Raw genomic sequence first — 13,898 nt, 5'->3', positions numbered from 1 at the left:
TCATTTACAATTTCCCATAACGAAAGTGAACTAGTCTTGCTTTGGCCTCTTAGATCTGAACCTGTGTTAGGCATTTTGCTGGTCTAAAGAGTTAGCTTGTTTGTTGTCCATAGCTGATTAGTCTTTTTACTTTCGTCATTATGGTTTGATTTCATGCATTTCCAGTGTTTAAACAAGTAAATCTTAAGGTGTCTTTTGATTTTGGACTAGCTTGTTTACTTTCGCTTGAAATCGAAATCAAAGTTATATAACAACTTTCTTTTTGTAATACATCAACATTAAGAAAGGGAAAAGAAAATACATGCATTGTGCATTTTGCATTTGACTGTTTGCATACTGATTTAGGAAAAATTGCATTAGTGTGTGCTCTATGATCTATGTGAAAAGATTTGTCTTTCTTTTCCCTCAGTAGTTAAGATTTTCAAAGTTGAAAGATTGAAAAGTTTGCTTCTCATCTTAGACTGCATTCAGGAATTTGTTACATACATCTCGTGGTGATCCTTAAAGGCAAACTGCTAAACAAGATCAACATTAAAATAAATTCAATTTACATAACAACGCTTTGTAACATAACGCAAACACATAGAGGTCTAGGTAGAGACGTGTTCCGGCGTCGTTAAACATAGTGACTGTCGATCTCTACGAAGGTGGGTGATTCCTCCTGAGAGTCGGTGGCACTAATACGGACTTGTGCTCCCACGTACCGTCGCGTATATATTGGGAGACCCCTATAGGAACAAAGCCTTTATCCATAGGAAGCCGTGTCGGCCGCCCTACTGATCGCGATGCAGTGAACACAGCATTCACGAAGATCGACCACCCGTACCGTAAAACGTATTCTGTGGTTTCGCGAAAAGTTTGGCACACCCTCTGCCTAGAACTCCAGAGAAGTTTCTTTTGGCCTTTTTCAAACTCTATAACTGAAAAAGTCCATCCGAGCATTTGTCACTTCGGGCTCGTTAAAACATCGAAGGAGACTAGAGTCATCTTTAGCTTTTTCTCGACTCTTAAAACATGAAAAAGCAAAGTTGTGTCTAAAGCGTCGTTAATAAAATTTATTTTAATCGGAACATAATCACCTGTTATTCCCACGTTGATCTTTCAGTTGAAAAGTATGGAGCCCACCAACCAAGGAAGTCACCTTGGTGGAAGTCCCAATCCCTTCTCCTCTTGGGGAGATGTTGGTGCGCCTCATATGGCCACATTGTCACTTCCAGGATTGACAATTGGCCTACCTGTATGGCTCTTTTCAACTAATGTAGTTCATATCGCCACTAATCCTGAGCAGTCGAATCAACAGTCAGACCAGTCTAGAACTACCCACCAGCCTTCCACTTCTTACAATTCTTCCTCTGATCCTTCATCTTCGCAAGGTAGAGCCGGCAAAAGTCAGCCTCCCATGGAGAAGAAGGAGAAGAAGAAGAAAGAAAAGAAGCAGAAGGAGCCTAAGGCGAAGGCGACTGGGGGCAAGCAAAAGACATCTGAGAAAAATCCACACACTGCACCGACCAGGCCTAAATCGCCATGTGTCATTTGCAAAGGGACCCACTTCCACCGTGACTGTCCTTGTATTCCCCGGATACTAAGGGACTGGTCCCCCAGGTTGCACAATCCGGTAGCATCAACCTCTGATAGACATGTTGATTGCATTCCGTCAACTAGCGAGAGTGAAGGACAAAGAGGGAGACCAAGATCACCCTGCAGACTGTGTGAAGGCGATCACGCCATCCACCATTGTCCATTCTTAGAAGAGGTGAAGAGAGTTTTGGAAGATCGTCCGGTTTCACCGTTACGACTTCCTCCTGGATACCAAAAACTCGTGCCAAGTCCCTCGATAGTTGAAAATCCAGCTGGCCCGATCAAGTGGTCAGCTGAAGTGTCGGTCATTGAGAATGAACCTACTGAATCCAGACCAGACGAAAGTCTAAAGGTCGAAACGGCAGTTGACCCGGTTTTTCCTTCAGAGGTTTCATCCTCAAATGACATCGTCGTTGAAGATTCATCTTCAAATGACACCCTCACTAAAGAGAACAAGGATGACACCATCCAGATTCTTTTCATCAACACAGACTCTGATGAGCATCAGGGCAACGCGCCCATTCCTTTATCGCAGGAAGGAACATCGTCAGGGTCGTATCCGGCCGTGTATTCGGTCCTACCACCAAGCAACCTGGTTGTGTCCTTTGATTGGAATCAACTAGGCAGACCCCGGTTACCAGCCAGTATCCCATTCAGAATCATCGTCCAAATCTACAGAATGGTGATGGCTGGAACTATCATTGATGAAGGGGCATCTGTGAGTATCCTTTCCTCTATTGCTTGGAAAGCACTGGGTTCCCCGACGCTTTTACCTGAGATGAGAAATCTATCAGGTTTTGATAAAGGAACCAGTCGCCCGTTAGGGATTCTCCCCAATGTTCCCGTTACATTGAAGGGGAAGATAGTTCATATGAACGTCATGGTCGTCCAGGGACCCTTGGTGTATAACTTACTCCTTGGAAGAGACTATATATATTGCATGGAGGCGATAGTGTCCTCACTCTTCAGAGTTATGTGTTTTCCGCACGAAGGAAGAATGGTCAAGCTCGTAGACCAACTTTCATTTCCAGGATCACGCATCGCAAATAGTCAAATACCATCCCTTAACGGTTTATTCACTCAAGGAATGCCTCCACCCCCGGTTCTACTTCCCGATGAATGCGAGTGATTCGGAAGAAAGAACTGGGACCTAGGGGGCATGCACCCTGGCCTGCCTTGGGCAGAGGAAACCTTGGGTATAAAGTTAATTTCCGCAGAAGAATATGACTAGTCCGTACCCCGTCCGGCATGGAAGAGAGGGTTGTTCTAGGATAAAGTTATTTTGTCAAAGTTATGTGAGTGAGATAATCAGCTTCTCGCTCCCCTTGTCTAGGTAAGTAGGATGCCGAGGGAGGAGATCCATTTGTGGCGGCAAGTAGCCACCATCTTTGAAGGCAAGCCTCACCCATTAAAACATATGTTTTGAAGGATAAGTAGGGGAAGCCTCCAAAGAAAGAGATGAAATTGCTGCAACAAGTGGTCACCATCTTTAGTAACCTAGTAATAGACATCGCCGGAAAAAAGAGTTTAGTTTGCGGCAGCGAACAAAACCATTTTTCGGGTAATAAGTAAGAGGCAAACCTCCCTCCGTAACGCCAATGTTTTATCTGTTGCGATCTTGCAAAAATCAAAAAGTGAACTGATGGGAAGACAAGTACCATCGGCACCGAAAAATAGCAAGACGACAAGTAGAAAAACAGAGGTGGGACAGAGGAGGGGTAGCCTTGAAATTATACTTTATACCTGGGGGCATGCGAACCTTTTGGAGTGCAAGCATGGGACGACTATTTATTTTTTTAAATTTTTAGGTCCTCCCTTTAAACCTGTAGGTCTAACCCGTTAAACTCGTAGGATTAGCCGTTTCCAGCTTGCATAAAGAAAGGATGTGGGGCAAAAGTTAAAACTTGCCAAATCGGAGTAACTAGTGAGGTATAGCTCCTTAAATATGACTACCTCACCTGAGGCGTTCCTTGTATTAAGACTGGTATAATCGAGCAGTTTTAGCACACAGTTCATGCTCGTTAAAAAATAAACGCAAGATCCGAGCAGTTTTAGCACATAGTTCATGCTCGTTAAAAAATAAACATAAGTTGTGAGCAATCTTCCCCTAGAGTTCAAGCTCACCCAGAAAAAATGAACCAGTAAATAACCTTGGTAAATGTAACCTTTGACAGCCATATTAAAGCCCTTGGTCGTGTTCTTGCAGTCTCACCTCCATCCGTTCATTTGGCCAATCGTTCATCTCCATATGTTTGTTTACCCATTTTGAGGAACAGCTGCGAAGAGTGATTTCACTTAGCCATCCTTGTGACACTGCCGTGATTGGAAAATTCCAACCTGTACCTGGAATATGCTGCTATCCCTGTTCATCACTCGTTCCTCAAAAGACGAGTCTTCTTTGAGCTCTTTTCTCCTGACTCGTAAAATATGAAAAGTTTGCCGAGTTTTGGCCTTCCAGCTCGTTAAACGACCGGAAGAGCTATCCCTCCTCTAGATTTTAATCTTTTTGGACCTGAGGGATTATTGCACAAAAAGATCGAGCGCTTGTTTTGTTCGGCTCGTTAAAGCAATCGAAAATTCATCCCTTCTGTATTGTTTTATACTTTTTCCGACTTAAGGGATTAGATGACGAAAAAGGAATTCTGGAGTTGACTTTATGTACCTTTTCAGACTCTCTAAAAATGAAAAGGACCGAGTTATCCTTGTCGTTAGACTCGTTAAATTCATTAAATAGCGACAAACTTGTCTTTAGACGAGAATGAGTTTCCCTATCGCTAGGCTCGTTAAAACATAGCGATGGGCTTGCCCGAAGGGCAAGTTATAGAACAAGCATATGTTATCCTCCTCAAGCCTGATAAAAATAAAGAGGTACTGGTCAACAATGACTGGGGAAAAATTGGGAGAACCTCACAGCTTTAATGGTAACAAGTCGCTCTTGAACATGACACTTTGTCCTCCGTATCACATCGGGTTGGGTTGTTTCATTCACCGGTCTCATCACCATGGTCCTCGCCACACCATCCACATTTGGGGTAATGCTACCAATCCATCACATCAGTGTCGTTATATGTTCAAGAGATGTTGTTCTGCAAAGAGTCAACCGTGTCCCATCCACTGCCATACATTGTCCTTCATCCATTTCATGACCGCCACCCTGAATCATACATCACAGTTTGTTTTCACCTCATCACAATCACTAGCTCCGTTCCGTGTCACTGATGTGGGATTCATTAAGGCCCTCCTTTCATGGATCGCTCCTTGTCGACATCATCTCATTATCCAAGGAGTTGATCTAGGAACAACCCCTTCAGTACTTTGAAGCTTGCATGCCTCAATGGCAAGTTTCTCACTTCCGGCGACAGGTATACATCAATGACCTTCGACCAGAAGATTTTGCATGGTGGTCGACGCCAAGTCCTTTATTCCCACCATGTGAATTGTACTGCCGTACCTTGAGGGTCATCATCCTTATCGGTGATTCCTCTCGCGCTTGTTAACGGTTTACATCATTGACCGGTAATCAAGCGATATCTTTCCATGTTCGACTTCAAGAAATTCTCACATGGATCGACTTGTACATCGAGTGAAGATCGGAAGAGATTGAAGACCCCGGATCTAGTTTCATCCATCCAGGCTGCGATATATATTCAGGATATAAAGACATTTGATATGTACATCATTGCAGCAGATGATCATCCTTCTAGAAGGATGATAATTTCAGCAGAGAATTATCAGTCTATCATCAGACGATCGTCTGTGCTATGTACCAAAATGAATTTATAAAGCTGAGCATGGGAATGCCCGCCTCAGCTAGATCATGAAAAAGTATGAAAAATAATGTATTGTATTGTATCTTATTACAGGACACTTCTCAGCAGATTGAATGAACTTCGGATCCTCCTAATAAAGCATTTCACCCGATAAACGACCTCATACTTTAGGGGGCATCTGTTATAGACAATTTTGTGCCTTGCAGCATCAGGCATGAATTGTCAATAATCCAAGGGATCCAAAGTCCCTAAACATGATGTTCCTACCCCTAGAGGAACAAGATCAGCAAACCAACAGCTCTCAGATCAGTTCTCCACCTGAAAACACTCAAAAACAAGCAATCCTGAAATCAAAGCAGGTGCTCCACTAGGCTTCTGCGCTGAAACTCAACTCCTCCATGGTGTACCTGCGTTGCAAAGCAGGTAGAACAAAGACCACCTGCGCTGAGCGAGATGGGACAAGTGGCACACTGAGCCATTGCTCTGGAATCTTCCAAAAATGACACTTGGATCAGGGATTTCGCCTTGTGATGAGTCAGAGGCTCTGTTTCTCCAAGTGGAAGCAAGGTTCTCCAAGTGGACTCAAGAACTGAAGATCAACTGAAGAGAGAGAGGACACAAGGCAGCTACACATCAGTTGCAAGCTGACTCATCCTTTTTCAATTCATCTATATATTGAGCTCTCTCCTATGAGCTCAGGAGGCTGGAATTTTGTGCAAAGTAATGATATGCTGTTGGTTTCACTATAGAACTATTGGGTGATTGCTTGAAGGAGGTGAAGAGGAGAAATTCTTTCTGCTGGGAGGTGTTGCTGGATTGGGGCCTTCAATGGTTGTAACACTCTCAGAACTTTACTTCTTCCATTAATAAAAGCTATTGAGGTTCTTCTATATGCACTTGTTTCAATGATGTATTGTGATAATTGTATATTTGATTTATGCTAATCCTTGAATCAGTTATGATTGCATGCTTCTTGTAGTTTCCTTCTTTGTTATTTTGCAGGATCTCATTGTAGCTGGGCCAGCAAGAGAGCAAGGAGCTGGGAGCAAGCAACAAAGAGAAGAGTTTGGATTCGACATTAAGCACAAGGCAACGGTTAGTGCATTTCTTCATTCTCTCTTGCTTTCGTAAAGAAGTAAACCTTAAGTAGTTTTCTTTACAGTTGTTGCTGAGGTACTATCACCCTTAGAGTGGGATAGGGTCATCCGAGTCGGATACTTTTCCCTACAACAGGTATCCTGAACAACTTATTTCCCAATGTAATAATAACAGCACGGGGCCTTGATTCATACACAGCATGTCGCTTCCACAAGTATGGTTGTCCTAGTAATACATCACAAACTTCAAGGGGAGCAATGTCACACAATACCTCATCCGTGAAGGGCTTGATGTTGTATGGAAGGCGACACTGCTAGCTCACGCGAAGATCTCGCCCTTGGTGAAGACACCCAATGGTGTATGGTTGTGGATGTGCTATGGTCGGTAAGCCCAACCGCTTCACGACCTCTGCCGAAATGAGGTTCTTTTGACTCCCGCTATCAACAATGAACTGTATCGGGGAGCCCTTTACCCACATCTGGGAGTGGAAGAGACGCTCCTCCTCCTCTGGATCTTCGGGTTCATTTTTCTGGATCTTTGCGGTAGCAACAGTGGCGTTGGGATCCGCATCAATGATCTGCTTCCCTTTTTCATACCCCTTATCGGGTTCTGACTCAGAGTCGGAACATGCATCTGATTCTGAAACCTTTAGCTCAGCCACCAGTGACTGCTTGGCCCGACACTCACTTGTGTTGTGAGTGGAGCTCTTATGGAACTCGCACCATTTTCCAGTGTCCTTTCTCAGCTTCGCGGCGTTGCTCTTTGCTTGCAGCTTCGGCTGGTTGTCTTGGGCTGTCCCGCCTTGGCTTTGTCCTTTGTTCTGTGGTTTAGGGGCACCTTTCCCCTGCTTTGGATTCGCAGATCCAAAGTCTCGCTTCTTTTGTTTAAACTTTTGCTCGACCTTGATGGCATACCGGTATGCTGCGCCGAGCGAGGGGATGTTTAGGAACTGTATTTCTTCCTGGATGTACTTGTGCAGGTAGCCACGGTATTTGAGTATCAAATGTTGCTCCGAATCCTTGATACCCAACTTTGTGCGAAGGGTATGGAAAAGATTGGTGAACTCCGGCACGTCTTGGTCCCTTCCCTGCCGCAGCGTGGTCCACTTTATGTATTCATCCTCATAGCTTCCGACAGGGTAGTACTGCTCCTTGATGGCATCCCGGAACGAATCCCAGGTGGGTGCGGCTGAAAATAGTGAGCCAGTACTTTCATCCTTCTGCTCGCAGTAGGTTTCCCACCAGTCCTTGACGTGGGGGGCTGCTTTGAGAAGAGCAAAAACAATCTTTTCCCGACTCGAAAATTCATGAACAGAAAAATAACCCTCTAGCAGATTTAACCATTTATCTACGGCATCGACGTCTATCTGACCCTCGAATATGGGGATTTCAAAATTAACTTGTACCTTAAAGGGTGTGGCGTTTCCAGAGGAGCTGCTGGAAGCCGATGCGCCGCCTCTGGGTAGCTGCTGAAGGATCTGCGCAAAGCTGTCCATCATCGCGTTCCGTTGTCGCTTGAGCGCTTCTTCGAGCAAGATTTTGATGGGATCTCCTGCCCCCTCTTCTTTCTTCTCGTCCGCCATGGGAGGCCGTCGAGATTTGCGAGGCTGGTCTTGCAAAGGTTCAACCAGTTCAAGCCCTAACTCCTTATATCCCGACCTTGTTGGGGACATGCAAAGAAAAACAGAGAAAAAGCAGACCGCTCTGATACCATTGATCCGAATTTAAACAGGAATGCAACAAATTACAGAGATAACCATATACACAAAGATGCAGCGGAAATAATACTTCATTTCATTAATAGAAAATACTGAAATATGCTTACAAACAGATATGGCAATAAACTAGCTAGGGCGATGGTAGCTTATCTCTGAGAAGAGATGTGATGGCTACATGCCTCTGAACTGTGTTACAATGAGGCTCGAAGGCCTATTTATTGTTGAGAAACAATGGAAAAACCCTTAACATTCCAAAACCTAACCCTAGGAGATGAAACGCCAAACTGTGGGCCCCGTTTGGGGGTAAGTTGGTACATCAACTTCCCGGGGTCGTAACTTTGGCATATGATCTCCGTTTGACGCGTACAATAGCTCATTAGAAAGATCTATCCGAGCACTATCATTGTTGGAATGGGCAACACTAGTCCATTCCATTGACTTGTGTTGCCCCCGAATTCCCCAAAAAACGTCGTTTAGGGCCTCAAAACGGCTCCGGAAGTTCAGGACCTGAAAAACTGCTAAAAATAGTAAGTTGTGCTACAATTAAGGAAACTGAAAATGCCGAGAAAGACAATGGTGGGGGTCCAGGTGGACTTGGCAGGTGGCCACCAATATCCACCTGGATCATTATCCTAGGGACATCACCCACAAAATAGTGGTTAACATGTGGCTCCAACTGGGATCTGATCTCTCAAAGAAGTGGATGAATCTACTTGAATGAGAGGTCATGAAAACTCTAACAAACTCTTGGTTACTGTAGACCTCCTACCTGCACATATAATAAATGAAAAACATGGGCATCATGCTTCGTGGCTTATCATGATCGTACATGCTTGAAGTAGGCCATAAAATCAACTGGAAAATAAAATATGCAAGTTTACTCTAAATGTAGCTAATCTATCATGAGAAATATCATTTGATGTTAGTTCTAATGCAAAATCAACATGCAATGCATCCTACCCTAATGTGCATATAGTAAGAGAAATACTAAGTGTAATCATAAAACCAGTGCAACCAACATATCATGTCACTATACATATGCCTGCCATTATGATTACTCATGCAACCAAAACCAAAGAGAATGTGGAAACAATCACATGTAGGGTGAAGTGGGATGGAGGTGGGAAAAAATGATCTCCATTTGATGAAAAGGAAGCCCCAAGAGCAGTGGGATAGAATTGTTGAGAAATCTAGGGCATCAATAGTCAGGTGATTTCTCTTGATTAGTAACTGCTTTTGAGTGATTTGTATAACTTTAGATTAGGATATTCTTCTACTTAGATTATTAGTTTTCTTCTTCATCAAAAAACTATCAATGCATGCATATAAATAGACGAGAGACACAGAATGTAGGTTATCAACCAAGGCCAAAACCTCTCACTCTTTGAGAGGAAAACCCACACAAATTCTTCTTATAAAGATTCTAGTTGACAAATACCAAGACCAAGACCCTTGACTTATTTTCCACTCGAAGACCAAGACAAAATTTTTCTTGACAGTCAACCTTCTTCTTCACTCCTCTTCCGCTTTGACCTTCTCAGCATCAAGTCATTGTCACCACCAAGATCTTATCAATGTATCTACATTGAGATCTCCTTCATTGTGAGACCTCCTTGTTGTCATACTATATAGACCTTACTTATGTGATTTCACCGAGAATTCTTCCTGAGCTAGCACCAAGACCTTTGATACAACATTGATATATTTCCTTTAAGATGAAATCGAGACCTATCCGAGTTCCCTTTCCGAAATGCTTGTCACTGTAACCTTGACCTGAATTACAAAGGTAATCCTTGACTCTTCAGTGAACTGAATTCTCCTAACCGAATTTTTTTTATCTTCCTCTCTGAAATGATCATCTGAATCTCAGAACTAATCCAAACTTCTGTGTAAGTGATTAGCCCAAAAGAAAGTTCCTCATTGTCCCTTCATCACTTCTCCAAGTTCCATCCGAACTTGTCTCTTTACTAGAGATCTAAACTTATCTCTGTCATATCCACCCGAAATCCTAGAGAGAGATGTCTAAAATTTTGTCCCTGTGGAATAGGCCGAGGTCTATATATATAGTAGTTTGCCTGTCATAATAAGCTGACATGAATTATAAATCGGCGTGTCTTCATTTATGTGATTCGACATGAGCCGACATGAGCTTCTATCGCATGGCTCTAAGTGAGTCTCCAATGTGCCCAAAAGAAATTAACCCTAAAAGGTTGTACAGGGGACCCTTGTATGGCCTGCCTACCCTAGAAAATACCAAATTGACGAAGAGTAAGGTACAAGCTCTTACCTGGCTCACCCTGCATGCATCCCAGGTACTCTGGTTGACTACAATGGCAAGAAGAGCTCCAGGATCTCGCTTTGACCTCTATAGATCAGCAGTGCAAATGAGTGATATTTGATCCACTTAGACCTATATATCACCCTTTTCATCATCTTTTAGTTCCCATTACAGAAGCCTTGGATATCCATTTACAAAACAGGAAGAGATGCAAGGATCAGTACCATGCCATCTTCATCATGGAACTCTTTGTTCCAGTAAATGAAAAAACTAATTTTTTGGGCCTATCACACAACCAAAAATTCATGTCAAGTACTCCTCTAGTTATTTAAGAGCACTATCATGTTGACCATATTTCTTCTAAGAAATCCATCATCCTAGTGAGAGAAGAGGAATCCACCATTGGAGAGTCTTCATACTTCTTTGAGAGAGAGGAGAAACTTATAAAGACATTGAAAAAAAGAAACCCCCTTGCTGAGGATTTTTTAGCACCATAGATCAAATAGTTATCTTCAAGTGTCTAAGATTCATAGCTTGTATTCAACCTCTAATACTAGCAGTTAATAAAGGGAGATTTTTCCATTATCTTATTGATTTGTTTGCTCCATTTGAGCATTTTTTGTGTATTTACCTCTTTGTTTAGTTTATGTTTATGTATGCATTTTTTACACTATTTACAATGTTGTGTTTATGTAAGTCTGTCCACTAATAGCACCAATTCTGCCTATGATCCTTTGCAGGTAACAATCAACTGTTAAGGAGGTGTATTTTGGTACATCACTTCTGATGAGGCTAATCAATAGGTAAATTATATGGATCTTAATTCCACTCTCCAAATTATTAAAATCAACTTTTCTAACATTTATTTACATATTTTATTATAAATTGCTTAGTGTCATGTGACCTAATGTGCATTAATTGCAGGATTTGGAGCAATTTTGGCTAATTTAAGTGTAGGAACTCGAAGTAGACAAGCAAGAGGGGTTTTACGAGATTGGATCTCCCTCCTTAACTCCTCAATCACTTGAACATTCCTCCACCAGATCTCATCAGCTCGGAGTTACAAAAAGCGAAGCCCACCGAGGTCATTGGTAGACAAGATAGTGATAGTTGAAGACAAGTTGATCTCAATTTGGGAGCCAAGCCTCCCTAATTTTAAGGAAGTTGTTGGTAGCTTCAGTTGTATAAATAAGAAGTCCTAAGGCTTCATTAGGATTCAACTTTTTGTTTTTATAGCCAAGAGGAATTTTTGAGCTAAGACATTGTGACTGATAACTCTTATGCATTTTTGATATTTTGATAAAAATGAAAAGAATTCCCTTGATCTAGCATTGAGTTGACTCATAGGGCTGAAGCTCTTGGGTTAGGGCCCAACCCTAGCAGCAGAGGTTCTTCTTTCTGTACATGTATGCTTAGATTACATTCATAGTTAGTTGTTGAAGTGATTTTGGTTTTGTTTAAATGGCAAGTCTTTTGAAGATTACTTAGTTTTCTTCCATTTGTGGATAGATAGATCAGTGGTACAATAGTGATGGTAAACACTTCAAAAAATCTTGTGCTAGTGGCCTCTGCCCCATATCCCTTATGGGATCATGGTTTGAGGGTTCCATTCACACATCCCAAAAACAGATTTATTGTTTGATCATTGCATAACTTAGGATTTCTTGTTGCATAGATCATTGTTTCCAAATTTCTTAGAATTACCTGCAATTGTCATTTTGGTCTCTTGATTTTTCTATGGTTTATAAGCACTTCCATTCATAAACTTAGCCATTAGCTATTAATAACTCTATTTTTCCTAAATTCAACTAATCTTTTCCATATATAAATGCATTTGTGCATAAATGAAGAAAATAATGTATGTTGTTGCAGGAATTTTTGATCTGCAAGGAGACCTCATCTCGCCAGCCTCATCCAAGTCTTCTCCACCTACGCTGCCAAAGTCCACCAAACCCTAATCTGAATTCTTGTTTTGTAGCAAAGTGGACATTTTCCTTGAGCAAGTCCAACCATCTTGAAGCCTTAGACTGAGCCTTGGGTAGTGTGCACCTCCTATGTTCCTTATTTCCCCATTAGATACCTTTCCCACACTTCATTCTACCTTTCCTACCTCCCTACAAGATTTCGACCTGTTTCCTGTAGTAAAATAGGGCATCCTATAGTAGAACTAGGGCATCCTGTAGTACTACAGGAAGCCCTGTAGCAGCTTGTTTTAAGCCCAAATTGAGTAGAAATGGTTATCTTAGCTTAGGTTAGGCCTCCACTTGGCTTCCATACCCTCGACACCATTCCAGACATGTTTCCTCATACCTATCTCCCCTGCCAAAGAACAAACTGCTTAAATTAGCATTTGCATTCATAAAACTGAAAATAAAAAAGGATTTTTTTGCAATTTATAGTTAGCACATGCTTGCAGTAGTCACAATAGTTCTTAGATAAATTTTCATGCTCATTTAGTCTAGATAACTAGATGTTATATGCAAGGTTAAGTTAGGTCTCTTTTGTAATAAATATGCGTAGATGCTTAGCTATATGATTTCATGTCACTTTATAGCACCTTGCAATTCAACACTTTCATTTCCTAGAGTAGGCAGCATTCCCTTTCTACATTAAGAGTAATTTTCCCTTTGCCATTTGGTAGTCAAACTCCTTCTAGTCAATAGAAGACTGGCTTGAAAAACCCTAGTGGTCTATTGCCCCAGTTGAAAAGTAACAATAGTAGACCATTAAATCTACTGTGTATACATCACTGTCACCTCCAAGTTTGTACAAACCTCGGGTTGATGAAGTAAAGTTGATATCCCTAGGAGTTGCAGCATTCTTACTGCAATACTGGAGCTCATCACTTTTTTGCGTCATTGATGGAGAGGTGTCTAAGTAGATGTGATTTATTATTTCCTTTATTTTTCTTTCCATTCAGCAAATAGTTGCAAATCTTTGCTTTCTTTCCATTTTGCAAGTAACTCTAAAAAAGACCCTGAAAAAAACAAATTCATTTCATGCCTCATAGGAGTAGAGATACCCCCACTGCATCTAACAGCCAACCTTCCCTCTTCTTCGGCGGCTATGAGCTAAAGGACCCATTAGGCAAACAACCAGAGATCATTGAAGAGCCTATTGGGAAGAAGAAGAAGAGACCATTCGACCAACCTACACCATGACTGAAAATAGAAATGGGATTGAAGACAAAGAAGGAGATGAAAATAGAGTTGAGGGTGTTTTTCCCATCAGAGAAACTAATGGAGATGCTAGAATGAAAAACATAAGCCCCTCTACCCTTATCCACTTCCATGGCTTGACCTCAAAGGACTCAGATACCTTTTTGTTTGAGTTTGTTGTCATATGCAGAACTTATGATTATACCTCTGATGACCAGAAGTTGAAATTGTTTCCATCCACCCTCAAAGATGCAACCTTACGTTGGTTCATCGGTTTACTTGGGGACATCATCACCACC

The sequence above is a fragment of the Pinus tabuliformis genome, chromosome 2_1 (genome assembly GCF_031772625.1).
Source record: "Pinus tabuliformis cultivar Carrire ecotype Pingquan chromosome 2_1, CPIR1, whole genome shotgun sequence".
Taxonomy (NCBI): Eukaryota; Viridiplantae; Streptophyta; class Pinopsida; order Pinales; family Pinaceae; genus Pinus; species Pinus tabuliformis.
The sequence above is the reverse complement of the archived record's forward strand: the minus strand, read 5'-3'. Positions refer to the sequence as shown.